At 49.0% G+C, this 19,948-nt stretch overlaps 1 long non-coding RNA gene across 1 annotated transcript; it reads left to right on the top strand.

Annotated features, from left to right (window-relative positions):
* The first annotated feature begins 9,185 nt into the window (after nucleotides 1–9,185).
* On the top strand, nucleotides 9,186–14,956 carry LOC309891689. Its single transcript, XR_014319545.1, has 5 exons — nucleotides 9,186–9,278; nucleotides 14,195–14,297; nucleotides 14,425–14,472; nucleotides 14,572–14,626; nucleotides 14,866–14,956. It is a non-coding gene; the product is annotated as an uncharacterized lncRNA (long non-coding RNA).
* Nucleotides 14,957–19,948: the final 4,992 nt, after the last annotated feature.

The raw sequence follows: 19,948 nt of genomic DNA, 5'->3' as shown, positions 1-19,948 counted from the left end.
GTCTTAATACAGCACTTAGAGAGAACGCTAGAGGAGCTAGAGTTCAACAGCCTACCCAACAGAGTTAATCAGGTGAACGGTAGATAATAGTGTACCAGCCAGAGGAATACGGACCGGGAATGAGTTTGCTGTGCCGCAGAAGAGTGGAAGAGGACGTAGCTGTTGCCCTCGCCATCCTGGCGGTCGAGTGATCTTACTGTCAGAGTCCGAGAAGAAGCAGCAGAGCTTTAACTTTACGAACCTCTATCGGCAGAAGCTGGGCTGTAACCTTAAGGACGTGCTATGAAAGGTGTGGCTTTTTTCCTGTGGAGGGTGCTCTTTGCTCAACAGGCTGAAAAAAATAACCATTGCTGCCCCTCCTGCAGGTGGTGAGAATTTACTCACTTGAATACTGTCATTAGCCGTTTTACGTGCAATAGGCAGTGGATCGCACTAAAATGGGGCACTGTCAAATGCACACAGTGTCTGCATTGTGGAGAGATCCCATCTGTTGTGTGTGTCGTCCCCCCCCCCCCCCCCCCCAATAAAAAAACAACCAAACAAACAAAACTCCCAGAAACACCTGCACTGGTAATATTGCATGTTGCCAGCACAGAGACGAGGGCCTTGTTCCCGAGAACTGCTAGCCATGCCTTTAAACTTGAGATTCAGCGTAGATCGAGAGTAAAGAAACTGCTGTTGTGTTAATGAAAGCTAAAGACAGCCCTGTGACTGTTACCACTTGGTGGTTACTAAACAATCTACCTCAGACTCTCTTCTGTTTTTATCTGCAGACATTATGAAAGCGCACCTGAGGCTTCCCAGGTCCCTGACTTCAGTTCTCTTTCATCCCGTGAGGAGGACGGAGATTCTACAGGTGGCCTTGCCTTGGCACACGCTGTGCTTCGGAAGCACTAAAAATAAATGCTTTTAAAAGTGTGCATTTATTTTAATGTTCATACAAAAGAGATTGGTTTTGAACAGTGTTGTTACCGGATCACTAATTTGATATTTTAACTGTATACATTTTTTTGAACATAGGTGTGTGGGTGTGTGTGTGTGTATATGTATATATATATATATATAAAAAAAATAAACCGTTTTATTAATTCTCGTTAAGTGCTGATCTGAGGAGTCTGTAATGGGCAGCGCTGAATTCCTCAAATTGTCTGTCACCAACAGACCGCTAATATTTTTTGTGAAACCAGTCTGCATATCCTGAAACCCCACTTCTGGTAATAGCTGCGGAATGTGTTTGTTACTTACCTCCCGGTAGCACGTACCCTGGAGCACCTGCCTCATCAGTCAGCTCAGCCTGTACAGGGTGTACATTTTTGCTCCAAGGCTAAAGTGTTAAAGACACCAAGTTCCAGCTTACCAAATCCTTGGTTACCCGAGTTAATATCCTCCCTTCCGTTCCTCTTACTCTTTTGTTCAAAGGTAATGTTGTGAATCACAGAAAATGCAACGAAGACTGGAGCACCTGCACGTAATTAATATTTTCCTTTTAAACGGTAATATGCCAGTAGTAAGTGGCTCTTCAGATAATTTTATTTTCGGTTGTTCTCATTTAAAAACAGTCTCCTGCTCCTTTAACAGCTTTCTTTTAAAAGACAGGTTGAAGTTGTGCTGGCGTTAAGAAGCTCTTCACAAGGTACTGGGGCTGTCCTGAGGATTCCACTTGACCAGCCAGCAGAAGAGGCAGGGAAACATACTTACGTTGATGGCCTGAACTTCTCTTCCTATTACTGTTTTTAGTACTAGCCAGCGTGTGTGAGACATCTTTTCCTTCTCCTGTGGAGCAGTGGGCTGGTCTTTCTGGAAGAGGTTGTTTGACCATTGGAATTACACCAGTGACATTCAAGAAGGAAATGAAATCCAAAAGCAGCAGCGTATCTTTATTACTACGTTAAGTGAGAAAGTGACACGTGGAACGAACTCGTTATAAACAATTCTGAACTCTTTTCTTAGCGGGAACGTACTTACCTGTACCGTTGAACGTACTTGAAAAAAAAAAAACAAACAAACCACAGGAGTACCTTGGAATACATAGGGCGATTCATCCCTTCAGGATCATTACACGGCAGCTGTATGTCACCACAATACACCTCTTTTGCTTAATGGTGGACTTCTAAGAGGGAATTTACTTGGGTCAGGTATACTGTGTGTATGTGGTTTTATGCACGTAGAACTGCCTGTACTACACTATCTTTTAAATAGGTGGTGGTAAGAGGAGACAGCTTTCTTCTAGTAGATTCTTCCTTAAGTTTCTTTAGTGATTCCGGGGGCGCTCACTTGACCGTGATGTGCCTGACCTGGTTAGCATCTAAACCTCCTCCTCTGATGTGGTACAGCTGTCTGCTAAATTAGTTACAGAAAGATGGTGACTTTAACTCAGACAGTTCTCTCTTACCTCGCTATTGTTTTATCTGGATAATTCTAATTTGGATTAGAGCAGCGGAGGGAAAAGATGCCTTACACTGAAACGGACGCGAGTCTGTGAGAAGAAAGCCAGGCGTCCTTGGAGACTGTGCCAATGAAAAGGCGAAGAAAAATGAGTGGAATAAATCTGAGTGCACGTAGTCCTGCATCCCGAAGGGAGCACAGAAGGAAGGTTGCTTGCTTAGAAGAGCAGTGGATGCTTCGTGCCCGCCTTAAAGAGAATATTAACAGAGAGAATTCTTTGTAAGACAAGCTGCCCCGCGGGGTGTGGGTAGCAAATACGTTGGAAAAAATACAGCCACAAGCTCCGAATGGCACAGTAGGCGAGCTGTGATCGGCCCGACAAGGCCTCCCGCGGGCGCCCTCTGCCGCCACCTGCTGGTGGGAAAGGGGTACTGCAGGCAGCCGGGGGACGTGCATGCGCGTTGGCACCCGCGGGCGCCCTCTGCCGCCACCTGCTGGTGGGAAACGGGTACTGCAGGCGTCCGGGGGGGCGCGCATGCGCGGTGGGCTCCGGTGGCGCCCTCTGCCGCCACCTGCTGGTGGGAAAAGGGTACTGCAGGCGGCCGAGGGGCGCGCATGCGCGGTGGCACCGGCGGGCGCCCTCTGCCGCCGCCTGCTGGCCTTATTCGGGTACTGCAGGCGGCCGGGGGCCGCGCATGCGCGGTGACGCCCGCGGGCGCCCTCTGCCGCCACCTGCTGGTTTTAGTCGGGTACTGCAGGCGGCCGACGGGCGCGCATGCGCGGTGAGGCCCGCGTGCGCCCTCTGCCGCCACCTGCTGGTTTTAATCGGGTACTGCAGGCGGCCGGGGGGCGCGCATGCGCGGTGGGGCCCGGGGGCGCCCTCTGCCGCCTCCTGCTGGTGGAAAACGAGTACTGCAGGCGGCCGAGGGGGGTGCATGCGCAGTGGGGCCCGGGGGCGCCCTCTGCCGCCTCTTGCTGGTGGAAAACGAGTACTGCAGGCGGCCGTTGGGCCGTGCATGCGCGTTGCTTATTACGTCGTTGTTTTTTTTGATGTGTAATTTCCTACGCTCCTAGATTTTTCTTCATATGTAAATCACACAGAATCACAGATCTTCTAGGTTGGAAGAGACCTCAAGATCATTGAGTCCAACCTCTGACCTAACACTAACGTTTGAGCTAATTCCCGTGGAAAATATTTCATTTACTTTCTTGGTTGTATTGTCCTTTCTGTGTTCAAAGCTGAGGCATAAATACGGTAAATTTTGCTTCTAGAAACACCCCAGTTCTTTTGTCTGCACTCTGCATGCTGTAAACTAGGGATAGGCACAAAAAAAACAAATAAATAAATAAATAAAAGAACACAGCTGCTGCTGCTCCTGCTCTCTTTCTTGTGGTTTGCCCCCTCCTCTTTCCCAGGTGATTGGGTTTGGGTGCTGGGCGGGGCCAAATGGTATAGGAGCCCCAGGCACGGCATCAGAGAGCTCCTTCTGCCCGGGCTGCTCTTTGGGGTCAGTGCTTTGTTGATGCTTCTGTTAGCTACATGCAGGGTTCTTTTGGTGGGTCAGGGTCTGGTACGATCTTTTAGAGGAAACCGATCTAGTAGTATGTGCATTTATTGCTTGAAGCTCTTTGGAGGTGATTAATTGTTATAGCACATTTATGGATAGGATGTCAATGTTATTTTGTGCGTTTGCTTTGTTGTTCTAGGTCCCTCGTGATTTTTGCAGGGTTACAGGGCAGATGCCACCAGATCTACCCCTTTTGTTGTTTTTGTTTTGTTTGATTTTTTTTTTTTCTTGATTTTTCTTTTTCTTTTTTGGAAGGGGGTTTGGGATTTGAGCGTCCTATTTTTTTGGGTTTGGGATTTGAGCATCTCAATTTTGCGGGTTTGGGATTTGAGCGTCTTAATTTATTGGGTTAGGGGTTTTAGGCATAGGACTTCAGGGGTTTAGTGTGGTAAATAGTTTGGGTTAGGTCCGTAGGGGTTTCGAGGATGTTTAGGGATAGGGCTTGAGGCTTTTTTGTGTAAGGGCGGGAAGGGCTAGGGTTACAGTGAGTGCTGTTAAATGTAGTTCTCGAGAACTCGGCCTCTAATTGGCCGTGCTGGCTGTCCAGGGAATTCTGGTAGGTGTAGTTTTCCGGCACCAGGCTTCCGGGAGGCCATGTTGGGTTCCCGGAGCATGCCGGGAAATGTAGTTCTGGGACTCCGGACCTCCGGGAGGCCATGTTGAGCGCCCAGAGCATGCCTGGAAATGAAGTTCTCGGGATCCAGGGTTGGGCTTAGGGAGTAGGGCTGGGGCTAGGGTTAGAGTTTAGGGTGAGGGTTGGGGTTAGGGTTAGGGCTAGTGAATGCTGGTTCTCTGTGTTTGCAGATGACGGTGAGCGTGTTTAAACTAATTCCAGTTGAAGAAGTTTCAGTTACTTGCTTGGTGCCGTTATCAGTTCAACATTAAAAGCTGCAGCAAAAGCAAAAGGGGATTTTTGCTTCCAGAAACACCACAGGTCTCTTGTCTGCTCTCTGAATGTTTTTGAGATAAAACAGATTTTAAAAAACAAAGGAAAGGAGAGGAAAACAAAACAAAACACAGCTGCTCCTTTTGCTCTCTTCCTACTTTCATGTGCTTTGCCCCTCCCCTTTCCCAAGTGATTGGGTTTGGGTGCTGGGCGGGGCTAAATGCTATATGAGCCCCAGGCATGCCATCAGAGAGCTCCTTCTGCCTGGGCTGCTCTTTGGGGGCAGTGCTTTGTTTTTCCTTCTGTCCGTTGCAGGGTTGTTTAGGCAGGCTGGAGTCTATGGATTTCTGGATTTTAAGTGCTTGGAATTCACTTAGTAGAGGGATGTTTAGTAGGGGCTGCTGGCTCAGTTTGGGGCGCGGTTGTCACTGCAGTTATTTTCCTACAGCCAATAGAGTAAAATTCCAGTTTGCCTTTTAGAGGTGCTATAAGTGGGTAAAGAGAACAGATGGAAGCGTGTGCCACGTGGGGGGGGCAAGCGGCTGAGGTACAGGAGAGGATATGAGTATGTGATTTTTTTTCTGGGGATGAAATGGACTCAATTTTGTTGGTGTATAATCTGTTCTGCTCCTAGATTTTTCTTTCAACGTGAAGAAAAGTTTGAGCTAATTCCAGGTAAGAAAGTTCCAGTTACTTGCTGGGTCGTATTGTCCTTTTAATATTCTAAGCTGCAGCAAAAGCGTGGGGATTGTTGCTTCTAGAAACACCCCAGTTTTCTTGTGTGCACTCTGCATGCCGTTGAGCTAAAGCAGACCAAAAAAAAAAAAAAATACAGGAAACACACACACACAAAAAACAACAATAATAAAAAAAAACACCATTGGGTGATGTGTTGTGAACGCAACGATCATTTAATCCCTTTGTTTTCCCAGGTGGTGTGGATGATACTGGTTGCAGTGTTGGAGCTTGGATTTGGAGAGGAACAGGTGAGCATAGTTGTATGTTGCATCAGCAGTAGTCAGCATTGTGGAGAAGGTGGGCATCATGACCGGCATGCTAGTGAATGCTGGTACTCTGTTTTTGCAGCTGATGATGAGCCTGGCAATTGCCTAAGATGACGACCAGTGCCTGTGCATTTCTTGAGGCGGAGGGAATTTACCATTCAGCAACCTGAGAGCTAAGTTGGGGGGCACCTGGTATTTGCATATCTGGGGTGGCTAATGGGAGCTGGGAGCCAGAGGAGCATGGTGCCTGCTGGCTGACTAGACTTGGTGCCACGGTGAGGGTGGTTCAGGCTGGGTCACCAGGCTAATAGAAGCAGCGGGATTATTTTGTAGCGTGAGTGCGTGCGCCAGGCAGGACAGTTTCCTTCTGTTCGTCTGTCCTGTAGTGTTGCTTCTGCAGCGTCTGTTCTGTGCTTCTCGGGTCTTGATATCCTCCTAGCTTTTGACACTGGACTGACCAGACAGGGGACTTGGTAGCGGTGCTGAAGGGCCTCAGTGCTTGTTTTGTCATCGTGGCTCTGATCCGAGCACTTCTTGTCTTGCAGTCGCTGCTTGAAATGCAGTTCTGTTTCAGGTCTCATGCATCGTATTCGGTTTGAGATCGTGTCTGTTTCCATCCTCGCTCTTGCGGAAGTCATCTGGGCCGCATCAGGAGCTCTTGCTTGGGAATTGATTTCCTAAGCGTCGTCTTATGGGGTTTTCAGTCCCCATCCTTCTGGTCTCTTGCCTTGAAGGCAGGCTTTTTAGGCCTCCATCATCCCAGTTCTGGCAGTTGCTTCCAGTCGCGTGTCGTGACATTTGAGTCTCCTCTAGGGTCTGGTGCAGAGCACCTGTTCTGACTTGCTGTTGCCATAGGGCTTCCCTCCGGGGGTCACTTTTTCTTGCGCCTTGTGTTGTGTGTTTTGTTTGTAGTGTTTGTGGCGTGGCTGTGTGTGTATGTGTTTGGTCTGGAGCTGTCCTGCCTGGCAGTTAGTGATGACAGCTAACGTGGCAGTGCATGGGTGTGCTAATACATTGTCCGGACTGTGTTGGCGAAGACATCTGGTCTGCCTCTGTGCACGTACTGAAGGGCAGCAGGCACAGTCATCTCAGTGTTGTTTGTCAGATGTTGGGGGGGGGGAGAGTATATCTGCTTGTGAGCAGCTGCTCGTATAAGTGCTTGAACGGTGTGCTTGAGGAGGTCTGTTGAATCTTGAAAGGTTACAGATATGGGGTTTTGAAAGTTTTATTTTTATTTCTCTCCTGTCCCCAGTAGAGTGTAAACCTTTGGAGGAACCTGTCGCAGGAAAGAGCTCCTTCCGGAACTGTTCAGCGCTCCGTAGGCAGCTCGGTGACTGGCTTGGTCTACTTCTGAGGTGTGCTGAGGTATGGGGGCTTCTGTTTTGAAATGATAATATTGTAAACGGGGTCCCTTTGTGTTGTTGAGGGATGGGTGCTAATGCTGGCAGCTGAACGATTATCTTGTGACCGTTTTCATTTGCTAATGCTGAAACACAGTGTACAACACAGGACTTGACCGCAGGTTCTTTTAGCAAGGTGAGCGATGAGCAGATCTAGTAGTTACTTTAGTGGTGCAGTTGTCACTGCAGTTACTTAACTGCACAAAGTACTGAAGCTGTCCTGCCTGGCAGTTAGTGATGACAGCTAACGTGGCAGTGCATGGGTGTACTAATACATTGTCTGGACTGTATTGGCAAAGACATCCGGTCTGCCTCTGGGCGCGTACTGACGGGCAGCTGGCACAGTCATCTCTGGAGGTTGGTAGATGTGGATTTGGCAGAGTTGAGCTGCTTGCGAGCAGCTGCTCCCATAATGCTTGAACGGTGCACTGTTGAATCATGAAAGCTTACAGATACGGGGTTTTGAAACTTTTATTTTTATATCTTTCCTGTCCCCAGTAGAGTGTGTACCTTAGTAGGAACTGCTCACAGGAAAGAGCTCCCTCTGGAACTGTCCAGCACTCGGTAGGCAGCTCGGTGACTGGCTTGATCTACTTCTGAGGTGCTGAGGTAAGGGGGCTGCTGTTTTGAAACAATAATTTGTAAATGGGGTCCCTTCTGTTGTTGAGGGATGGGTGCTAATGCTGGCAGCTGAATGATTATCTTGTGACCGTTTTCATTTGCTAAAGCTGCAACACAGTGTACAACACAGGACTTGACCACAGCTTCTTTTAGCAAGGTGAGCGATGAGCAGATGTAGCAGTTACTTTAGTGGTGCAGTTGTCACTGCAGTTACTTAACTGCACAAAGTACAGTAAAAATCCTGTTTATATTTCAGAGGTGTGTTGTAGCTGGCCTAAGAGAGCAGATGGAAGCATCTTCCTCGAGGGCAGGTGAGGGGGCAGAGGTTAGGGAGCAGATGAGAGTAACTGTCCTATCTGTGCTGTGTCTTTGGATGCTGCTTCAGCCTATGCTTTTCTTTTTGTTTCACAGGTGTGTCGCACAGGCTGAGTGGGGCCAAGCTGCACTCTGAAGAGCAGCACGGGAAGGGCGGGCTGTTTGTGAGCTGGATTGGAGCAGAACTGCCAAGTAGCACGAGGTGACTGCGAAGGGTCTTGCTTTGCAGGTGCCATGGCAGGCTCTCCACAGAAGCGGTTGAGGATTTGAGAAGAGGTTGCAGATCATCGAGGAGCGACACGTGCAGGGACGGCTTGAAAACGGTATGGCTGCTTTCTCTTCTGTTTATCAGGTGTCCCAGGCGACGTGGGCTGTGATGTTAGTCTTTAGGATCGGAACAAAGCAGGTGCTGATGGCAGTCTTCTTCGGTAGGCAAAGAGTTGCCCGCAGCCCTGTCCTGTGTAGCCTGGGCACGCCTCGCTGAGGATGAAGCTTGCTTTCCAGCAGTTCTGGAAACTGTGTTGAGGCTGAAATGCTGCGTCTGTGTTTGGGTTGGGGTTGCACCTTGGTGAGTGTAGGGATGGGTTTTAAGTGGGTGCAGTGGAGGGCCTGGCCCCAGTGTCCTGTAGTGTGTTTTGACCCATCAGCATAGCCTTTTGGTTCTCAGATAGCCTGCTGAAGTAAGTGATTTCTCCTGCGAGTGGAATGGAATCGAATTCTTCTTTTGGCATGTAATCTATTCTGCTCCTAGATTTTTCTTTGTAAATGACAGATTGAGGTAATTCCAGGTGGAAAAAAAAAAAAAAAGAGTTACTTGCTTGTTTGTATTTTCCTTTCAATATTCAAAGCTGTAGCAAAAGCATGGGGATTTTTGTTTCTAGAAACACCCCAGTTCTCTTCTGCCCTCTGCATGCTGTTGAGCTAAGCCATATAAAGAAGTTAATAAAACCACAGCTGCTGCTCCTCCTCTTTCTGCTTTTTTGTGCTTTCCCCCTGCACTTTCCCAGGTGATTGGCTTCAGGTTCCTGGTGGGACCTAATGGTAACTGAGTTGCAGGTATGCCATGAGAGAGCTCCTTCTGCCTGGGCTGCACTTTGGGGTAAGTGCTTTGGTTTTCCTTCAGTTGTTTGGAGGGTTCTTTAGGTGGGTCAGTCTATGGACTGATGCGTTTTCAAGTAGAAACCAGTACTCCTATCTTTTTGAGGTGGCAACTGGCAGGATCTGTCATTGTAAAGCAATCTAGTAGTAGGTGCCTGTATTGCATGCAGCTCTTCCTCAGATGAGTAGTAGTTATAGCAGTGTTACGGATAGTATGGTGATGTTACTTTGTGTGTTTGCTTTGTGTTTCTGGGTCCCTTATGATTTTTGCAGAATTACGTTTTTTTTTGTGAGTCTTTGCCTTTATGTCAAATCTTATCAAAGTCACAACCCTGGTGGCAAAGTGATGGAGCAGGGTTTAGGAGAAATGTATCATTGAAGCTCCCTGTGTGAGCGTGTATCTGAAAATGGCAGCAGTGGGCATGTAAGGGGTATTCTGTTTCAGGTTTAGGGACAGTTTATTGTATTTCTGGAGCTTTTGCCTGTGTGTTTGCTGTCTGTCGAGTCGTTAGACCATAAAGCCTTCTAGGCTTTATGTGCATGGAATTCACATATTTGAGGTATGTTTATGAGGGGTTGCCAGGTACGTTGTTTTTGGGAAACCGTGGGGTACGGTTTCTTGACCGCATAAGTGCAGTACTGCCAAGAGACTGAGCAGGGTCACCTTCTTCATCACTGAAGAATAAGTCTGTTCGGGCCCATTTCGGCGCGGCGCCGCCCGGGCCCATTTCGGCGCGGCGCCGCCCGGGCCCATTTCGGCGCGGCGCCGCCCGGGCCCATTTCGGCGCGGCGCCGCCCGGGCCCATTTCGGCGCGGCGCCGCCCGGGCCCATTTCGGCGCGGCGCCGCCCGGGCCCATTTCGGCGCGGCGCCGCCCGGGCCCATTTCGGCGCGGCGCCGCCCGGGCCCATTTCGGCGCGGCGCCGCCCGGGCCCATTTCGGCGCGGCGCCGCCCGGGCCCATTTCGGCGCGGCGCCGCCCGGGCCCATTTCGGCGCGGCGCCGCCCGGGCCCATTTCGGCGCGGCGCCGCCCGGGCCCATTTCGGCGCGGCGCCGCCCGGGCCCATTTCGGCGCGGCGCCGCCCGGGCCCATTTCGGCGCGGCGCCGCCCGGGCCCATTTCGGCGCGGCGCCGCCCGGGCCCATTTCGGCGCGGCGCCGCCCGGGCCCATTTCGGCGCGGCGCCGCCCGGGCCCATTTCGGCGCGGCGCCGCCCGGGCCCATTTCGGCGCGGCGCCGCCCGGGCCCATTACTCAGGTGGAGCTACTGAGCAGGTGAGGTAAAGGAACCGGGAACAGAGAAGTATTGCACAATGGTATGTTGCATTAGTTGTAGTGTGTGTTGTGCAGGACATGGTTATTAGGGCTTGCATGGTAGTGAATGCTGGTTCTCTGTGTTTACAGATGGGGATGAGCCTGTTTAAACTAATTCCGGTTCAAAAAGTTTCAGTTTTTAGCTTGGTGATATTGTCAATTCAATATTAAAACCTGCAGAATAAGCCAAAGGCGGTTTTTGCTTCTAGAATCACTGCAAATATTTGGTCTGCTCTCTGCATGCTTTTGAGATAAAGTTTATTTAAAAAAAGAAACAAAAAGAAAAACAGCTACTTCTCTTGCTCTATTTCTACTTTCTTGTGCTTTGCCCCTCCCCTTTCCCAGGTGATTGGGTTTGGGTGCTGGGCGGGGCCAAAAGGTATATGAGCCCCAGGCATGGCATCAGAGTGCTCCTTCTGCCTGGGCTGCTCTTTGGGGGTAAGTGCTTTGTGTTTCCTTCAGTCAGTTGCAGGGTTCTCTAGGCAGTCTGGAGTCTATGGATTTCTGGATTTCTAAGTGGTTGGAATTCTAGATCTCTAAGTGCTTGAATTAGAGGGATATTTAGTAGAGGCTGCTGGCTCACTTTTTTTTAGGATGGCCGCATATTCTCCTGTTTTTGAGATATATTTTAATCTCTGCATGTTTAAAACCACTTGTTGTAGTCCCCTGGAGAGTTACACCAGCTTGATTACATGCTACATGTGGCTTGGCAGCGTAGATGCAGCATTACCAAGAGACTGAGCAGGGTTGTATCAGAGTCACCTTTTTCATCTGCAAAGGGTAAGTCTGTGATTACTGCTGCCGGGGTTGCTGTGTGTGCATGTCTTTTTGGCGTTTGTGGAGTTGTGTTTTTTTTTTTTTGTTGTTTGTGTGTGTGTATGTTCTAAGTTTCTGGTTTTCTGAGGGGTAAACAGTTAGTGTGCTGAACGTGGTAGGCAGGTGGAGGTTGGGAGCTGCTCAGGACTGGTAGGTTTGGTTTCTAGGAGTATGCGGCATCCATCCTGTGCGATGCAACTGATTGTTGGGCGGGAACGTTCCAGCTTGTGTGTCCTAAGCAATGTAGCTTGTGTAGCGTATGTTGTGTGGCCCGGGCAGAATTTGCTGTGGCGCTGTGAGCGAAGAATCTGAGTTAGAGCTGTTGAGCAACTGAAGTAAAGGAACTGGGAAGAGAGAGGTATTGCAGCAGGTACGCTGTGGTTGTGAGGTGCCTCAGAGTGTGCTTTTCTCTCGCCTCTACAGGTGCTTTGTGCAGTCGTGGACAGGGAAGGGAAATCCTCATGTCACGAAGCACTGAGGGAAGGTGAGTGTTGTCAGCCTGGTCATCCCTTATCCGAAGCGAAGGGAAGACGCTCAGGTGTTTCCCTGTGAGGGTCCGAGGTGAGGCTGTGTGGGATAGAGGAGCAGTGTGGCAGGTGGTTGCTTGCAAGCACAGTGGTCATTGTGTCCTTTTGTGTTCCCAGGTGGCGTGGGTGATGCTGGTCGCTCCTTTCAAGCTTGGACCTAATTTGCAGGTACAGAGGCAAGTGGCCTGCTGTTTTGAAAGGATAAAACTAAAGATGGGGTCCCTTTTGTTGTTGAGGGATGGGTGCTACTGCTGTCAGCTGAATGTTTATCTTCTGCCTGTGTTTTTCCTTTTGTTCAGGCTGAAACGCAGTGCGCAGTGCAGGACGTCTTGACCCGAGCTGCCTCTGCAGTGACTCTGGTGCGTGATGAGCAGAGGTAACTGTTGGTTTTGGGGCACGGTTGTCGCTGCAGTTATTTTCCTACAGCCAATAGAGTAAAATTCCAGTTTGTCTTTTAGAGGTGCTATAAGTGGGTAAAGAGAACAGATGGAAGCGTGTGCCACGTGGGGTAGGCAAGCGGCTGAGGTACAGGAGGGGATGAGAGCATGTGATTTTTTTTCTGGGGATGAAATGGAATTAATTTTGTTGGTGTATAATCTGTTCTGCTCCTAGATTTTTCTTTCAATGTGAAGAAAAGTTTTTGAGCTAATTCCAGGTAAGAAAGTTCCAGTTACTTGCTGGGTCGTATTGTCCTTTTAATATTCTAAGCTGCAGCAAAAGCGTGGGGATTGTTGCTTCTAGAAACACCCCAGTTTTCTTGTTTGCACTCTGCATGCTGTTGAGCTAAAGCAGACCAAAAAAAAAAAAAAAAAAGGAAACACACACACACAAAAAAACAACAATAACAAAAAAACCCCACCATTGGGTGACGTGTTGTGAACGCAACGATCATTTAATCCTTTTGTTTTCCCAGGTGGTGTGGATGATACTGGTTGCAGTGTCGGAGCTTGGATTTGGAGAGGAACAGGTGAGCATAGTTGTATGTTGCATCAGCAGTAGTCAGCATTGTGGAGAAGGTGGGCATCATGACCGGCATGCTAGTGAATGCTGGTACTCTGTTTTTGCAGCTGATGATGAGCCTGGCAATTGCCTAAGATGACGACCAGTGCCTGTGCATTTCTTGAGGCGGAGGGAATTTACCATTCAGCAACCTGAGAGCTAAGTTGGGGGACACGTGGTATTTGCATATCTGGGGTGGCTAATGGGAGCTGGGAGCCAGAGGAGCATGGTGCCTGCTGGCTGACTAGACTTGGTGCCACGGTGAGGGTGGTTCAGGCTGGGTCACGTTCAGGCTGCTTGTGGCCGGGTCACCAGGCTAATAGAAGCAGCGGGATTATTTTGTAGCGTGAGTGCGTGCGCCAGGCAGGACAGTTTCCTTCTGTTCGTCTGTCTTGTAGTGTTGCTTCTGCAGCGTCTGTTCTGTGCTTCTCGGGTCTTGATATCCTCCTAGCTTTTGACACTGGACTGACCAGACAGGGGACTTGGTAGCGGTGCTGAAGGGCCTCAGTGCTTGTTTTGTCATCGTGGCTCTGATCCGAGCACTTCTTGTCTTGCAGTCGCTGCTTGAAATGCAGCTCTGTTTCAGGTCTCGTGCATCCTATTCGGTTTGAGATCGCGTCTGTTTCCATCCTCACTCTTGCAGAAGTCATCTGGGCCGCATCAGGAGCTCTTGTTAGGAATTGATTTCCTAAGCATCGTCTTATGGGGTTTTCAGTCCCCATCCTTCTGGTCTCTTGTCTTGAAGGCAGGCTTTTTCGGCCTCCATCATCCCAGTTCTGGCAGTTGCTTCCAGTCGCGTGTCGTGACATTTGAGTCTCCTCTAGGGTCTGGTGCAGAGCACCTGTTCTGACTTGCTGTTGCCATAGGGCTTCCCTCCGGGGGTCACTTTTTCTTGCGCCTTGTGTTGTGTGTTTTGTTTGTAGTGTTTGTGGCGTGGCTGTGTGTGTATGTGTTTGGTCTGGAGCTGTCCTGCCTGGCAGTTAGTGATGACAGCTAACGTGGCAGTGCATGGGTGTGCTAATACATTGTCGGGAATGTTTTGGCAAAGGCATCCGGTCTACCTCTGGGCACGTACTGAAGGGCAGCTGGCAAAGTCATCTCTGTGGTGTTTGGCAGACGTGTGTGTGGGGGGAGAGTATATCTGCTTGTGAGCAGCTGCTCGCATAGTGCTTGAATGGTGTGCTTGAGGAGGTCTGTTGAATATTGAAAGCTTACAGATAAGGGGTTTTGAAATTTTTATTTTTATTTCTATCCTGTCCCCCAGTACAGCGTAAAACTTAGGAGGAACCTGTCATAGAAAAGAGCTCCTTCTGGAACTGTCCAGCACTTGGTAGGCAGCTCGGTGACTGGCTTGATCTACTTCTGAGGTGCTGAGGCAAGGGGCTTCTGTTTAGAAATTATAATATTGTAAATGGGGTTCCTTGTGTTGTTGAGGGATGGGTGCTAATGCTGGCCGCTGAATGATTATCTTGTGACTGTTCTCATTTGTTTAAGGTGAAACAGTGTACAACGCGGGACTTGAGCATAGCTGCTTTCGGCAAGGTGAGCGATGAACAGATGTAGCAGGTACTTTAGGGGTGCAGTTGTCACTGCAGTTACTTAACTGCACAAAGTACAGTAAAAATCCTGTTTATATTTCAGGGGTGTGTTGTAGCTGGCCTAAGAGAGCAGATGGAAGCACCTGCCTCTAGGGCAGGTGAGGGAGCAGAGGTAAGGGAGCAGATGAGAGTAACTGTCCTATCTGTGCTGTGTCTTTGGATGCTGCTTCAGCCTATGCTTTTCTTTTTCTTTTGCAGGTGTGTCGCACAGGCTGAGTGGGGCCAAGCTGCACTCTGAAGAGCAGCACGAGAAGGGCGGGCTGTTTGTGAGCTGGATTGGAGCAGAACTGCCAAGTAGCACAAGGTGACTGCGAAGGGTATCCACCTTGCTTTGCAGGTGCCATGGCAGGCTCTCCACAGAAGCGGTTGAGGATTTGAGAAGAGGTTGCAGATCATCGAGGAGCGATACCTGCAGGGGCGGCTTGAAAACGGTATGGCTGCTTTCTCTTCTGTTTATCAGGTGTCCCAGGCAACGTGGGCTGTGATGTTAGTCTTTAGAATCGGAACAAAGCAGGTGCTGATGGCGGTCTTCTTCGGTAGGCAAAGAGGTGCCTGAAGCCCTGTCCTGTGTAGCTTGAGCATGCCTCCCTGAGGATGAGGTGTCCTTTCTATCAGATCCCAAAACTGTGTTGAAGCTGAAATGCTGTGTCTGTGTTTTGGTTGGGGTTGCACCTTGGTGAGTGTAGGGATGGGTTTTAAGTGGGTGCAGCGGAGGGCCCGGCCCCAGTGTCCTGTAGTGTGTTTTGACCCATCAGCATAGCCTTTTAGTTCTTAGCCTACTGAAGTAAGTGATTTCTCCTGCGAGTGGAATGGAATTGACTTTTTTTTTGGTGTGTAATCAGTTCTGCTCCTAGATTTTTCTTTCTGTATAAATAAAAGTTTGAGCTAATTCCAGCAGGAAAAACTTCGGTTACTTGCTTGGTGGTAATGTCCTTCTAACATTCAAAGCTGCAGCGAAAGCATGGGGATTGTTGCTTCTAGAAACTCCCCAGTTCTCCTGTCTGCCCTCTGCATGCTGTTGAGCTAAGCCTTATAAATAAGTAAATAAACCACAGCTGCTGCTCCTCCTCTTTCTGCTTTTTTTGTGCTTTCCCCCTGCACTTTCCCAGGTGATTGGCTTCAGGTTCCAGGTGGGACCTAATAGTAACTGAGTTGCAGGTATGCCATCAGAGAGCTCCTTCTGCCTAGGCTGCTCTTTGGGGGTAAGTGCTTTGTTTTTCCTTCAGTCAGTTGCAGGGTTCTTTAGGTGGGTCAGAGTCTATGGACTGATGCGTTTTCAAGTAGAAACCAGTACTCCTATCTTTTTGAGGTGGCAACTGGCAGGATCTGTCATTGTAAAGCAATCTAGTAGTAGGTGCCTGTATTGCATGCAGCTCTTCCTCAGATGAGTAGTAGTTATAGCAGTGTTACGGATAGTATGGTGATGTTACTTTGTGTGTTTGCTTTGTGTTTCTGGGTCCCTTATGATTTTTGCAGAATTACGTTTTTTTTTGTGAGTCTTTGCCTTTATGTCAAATCTTATCAAAGTCACAACCCTGGTGGCAAAGTGATGGAGCAGGGTTTAGGAGAAATGTATCATTGAAGCTCCCTGTGTGAGCGTGTATCTGAAAATGGCAGCAGTGGGCATGTAAGGGGTATTCTGTTTCAGGTTTAGGGACAGTTTATTGTATTTCTGGAGCTTTTGCCTGTGTGTTTGCTGTCTGTCGAGTCGTTAGACCATAAAGCCTTCTAGGCTTTATGTGCATGGAATTCACATATTTGAGGTATGTTTATGAGGGGTTGCCAGGTACGTTGTTTTTGGGAAACCGTGGGGTACGGTTTCTTGACCGCATAAGTGCAGTACTGCCAAGAGACTGAGCAGGGTCACCTTCTTCATCACTGAAGAATAAGTCTGTTCGGGCCCATTTCGGCGCGGCGCCGCCCGGGCCCATTTCGGCGCGGCGCCGCCCGGGCCCATTTCGGCGCGGCGCCGCCCGGGCCCATTTCGGCGCGGCGCCGCCCGGGCCCATTTCGGCGCGGCGCCGCCCGGGCCCATTTCGGCGCGGCGCCGCCCGGGCCCATTTCGGCGCGGCGCCGCCCGGGCCCATTTCGGCGCGGCGCCGCCCGGGCCCATTTCGGCGCGGCGCCGCCCGGGCCCATTTCGGCGCGGCGCCGCCCGGGCCCATTTCGGCGCGGCGCCGCCCGGGCCCATTTCTCAGGTGGAGCTACTGAGCAGGTGAGATAAAGGAGCTGGGAACAGAGAGGTATTGCACAATTATATGTTGCATTAGTTGTAGTCAGCGTTGTGGAGGAGGTGGGTGTCAGAGCTAGCGTGCTAGTAAATGCTGGTTCTCTGTTTTTGCAAGCAATGATGAACCTGTTTGACGTAATTCCATTTGAAAAAGTTCCAGAGTACTTGACTGGTCGTGTTGTTCTTTCAATTTTAAAAGCTGCAGCAAAAGCATGGGGATTGTTGCTTCTAGAAACGTCTCAAGTCTCCTGTCCGCTCTCTGCATGTTGTTCAGGTAAAGCACATTTTAAAAAAACAATTAAAAAAAAAAAAATGATAACCAGCTGCTGTTGCTCCTGCTCTGCTCCTACTTCCTTGTGCTTTGTCCCTCCTCTTTCCCAGGTGATTGGGTTTGGGTGCTGGGCGGGGCCAAATGGTATATTATCCCCAGGCATGGCATCAGAGAGCTCCTTCTGCCTGGGCTGCTCTTTGGGATAAGTGCTTTGTGTTTCCTTCAGTCAGTTGCAGGGTTCTCTAGGCAGGCTGGTGTCTATGAATTTCTAGATTTCTAAGTGCTTGAAATAGAGGGATATTTAGTAGAGGCTGCTGGCTCACTTGTTTTTTGGGATGGTGTCATACACTTCTGTTTTTGAGTTATATTTTAATCTTTAGAGGTATAAAACCACTTGTTTTAGTCCCCTGGAGAGTTACACCAGCTTGATTACATGCTACATGTGGCTTGGCAGTGTAGATGCAGCATTACCAAGAGACTGAGCAGGGTTGTATCAGAGTCACCTTTTTCATCCGCAAAGGGTAAGTCTGTGATTACCCCTGCTGGGGCTGCTGTGTGTGTGCATGTCTTTTTGGCATTTGTGGAGCTCAGTTGTTTTTTTGTGTGTGTATGTTCTAACTTCTTGTTTTTCTGAGCTGTAAATAGTGTGTGTGCTGAATGTGGTTGGCAGGAGGAGGTGGGGAGCTGCTGAAGACTGGTAGGTTTGGTTTCTCGGAGTGTGCGGCAGCCTTCCTGTGTGATGCGACTGACTGTTGGGCGGGAACGTTCCAATTTGTGTGTGTTAAGCAATGTAGCTTGTAGTGTGTGTTGTGTGGCCCGGGCAGAGTTTGCTGTGGTGCTGTGAGCAAAGAGTCTCAGTTAGAGCTGTTAAGCAACTGAAGTAACGGAGCTGGGAAGAGAAAGGTATTGCAGTAGTGTACTGGGTCTGGCTGGAATGTTAACTTTCCTGGCAGCAGCCCTTACAGTGCTGTACTCTGCGCTTATAGCTGGATAGCAGTGTTATCACATCAGTGTTGTGCCTACTGTTGAGCTGCAGTGGCACAGCATTGGGCCTTTCTCTAACCCTCCTAGGGGGTGGGCAAAAAGTGAGGAGAGAAACATCACTAGGGCAGCTGACCTAAACCAATCAAAGGGATATTCCATACCATGTAATGTCATACTCAGCAATAAAAGTAGAGACAGGAAGAGGAGGGGAGGGGTGGGCTCTTGTTGGGAAAACGTCGGTCCTCTTCTCGAACCCCGGCTATGTGCATTGAGGCCCTGCTTCAAGGACGTGGTCAGTCATCGCTCATTTGTGGGAAGTAGAGAGTAATTTCTTTTCTTTGCACTTCCATATAGCCTTCATTTATTTTGTTTTCCTCCCTTCTTTTTATTTTTTCCCTTTCCCCCTCCCTTTTCCCCTTTCCCTTTTTATTTTCCTTTAGTTAAATCGTTTAGTTCATAATCTTTATTTAATTATTATTATTATTTCCCTTTTCATTAAATTATCCTTATATCAACCCGTGACTTGTTCTTTGCTTTACTTCTACTCCTCCTCATCTAAAAGAGGGGGAGTGAGAGAGCGGTTGTGGGGTTTAGCTGCCCAGCACGGTAAAACCACCACAAGCAGGTACGCTGTGGCTGTGAGGTGCCTCAGAGTGTGCTTTTCTCCTGTCTTTGCAGGTGCTTTGTGCAGTCGTGGACAGGGAAGGGAAATCCTCATGTCACAAAGCTCTGAGGGAAGGTTTGTGTTGTCAGCCTGGTCATCCTTTATCTGAAGCGAAGGGAAGATTGTTTGGTGTTTGATTGTTTTGGTGTATAATCTGTTCTGCACCTAGATTTTTCTTTCTATGTAAAAAAAAAAATAAAAAATGTTCGAGCTATTTCCAGTTAAGCAATTTCCAGTTACTTGCTGGGCTGTATTGTCCTTTTAATATTCAAAGCTGCAGCAAAAACATGGGGATTGTTGCTTCTAGAAACACCCCAGTTCTCTTGTCTGCAGTCTGAATGCTTTTGAGCTAAAGCAGATTTCAAAAAAAAAAAAAAAAAAACAAAAAAACACCAAAAAAACAAATATACACACACAAAAAACAACAACAAAAATCCACCTTTGGGTGATTTGTTGTGAATACAGCGATCATTTAATCCCTTTGTTTTCCCAGGTGGTGTGGATGATACTGGTTGCACTGTTGGAGCTTGGATTCGGAGAGGAAGAGGTGAGCACAATTGTACGTTGCATCAGTACTAGTCAGCATTGTGGAGCAGGTGGGCATCATGGCTGGTGTGTTAGTGAATGCTGTTACTCTGTTTTTGCAGCTGATGATTAGCCTGGCAATTGACTAAGATGACAATCAGTGCCTGTGCATTTCTTGAGGCGGAGGGACTTTACCATGCAGCAGCCTGAGAGCTAAGTTAGGGGACACGTGGTATTTGCATATCTGGGGTGGCTAATGGGAGCTGGGAGCTAGAGCAGCATGGAGCCAGCTGGCTGAATAGACTTGGTGCCACGGTGAGGGTGGTTCAGGATGGGTCACGTTCAGGCTGCTTGTGGCTGGGTCACCAGGCTAATAGAAGCAGCGGGATTATTTTGTAGCTTGAGTGCGTGTGCCAGGCAGGACAGTTTCCTTCTGTTTGTCTGTCTTGTAGTGTTGCTTCTGCGATGTCTGTTCTGTGCTTCTCGGGTCCTGATATCCTTCTAGCTTTTTACAATGGACTGACCAGACAGGCAACTTGGTAGCGGTGCTGAAGGGCCTCAGTGCTTGATTTGTTATAGCTCTGATCTGAGCACTTCTTGTCTTGCAGTCGCTGCTTAAAGTGCAGCTCTGTTTCAGGTCTTGTGCATCGTATTCGGTTTGAGATCACATCTGTTTCCATCCTCACTCTTGCAGAAGTCATCTGGACCGCATCAGGAGCTCCTGCTTGGGAATTGATTTCCTAAGT

Source organism: Aythya marila (genome assembly GCF_965140915.1).
Source record: "Aythya marila genome assembly, contig: HAP1_HAP1_SCAFFOLD_248, whole genome shotgun sequence".
In the NCBI taxonomy this organism is placed as follows: Eukaryota; Metazoa; Chordata; class Aves; order Anseriformes; family Anatidae; genus Aythya; species Aythya marila.
Note: the sequence above shows the minus strand (reverse complement) of the source record. Positions and strands in the feature narration are given on the sequence as shown.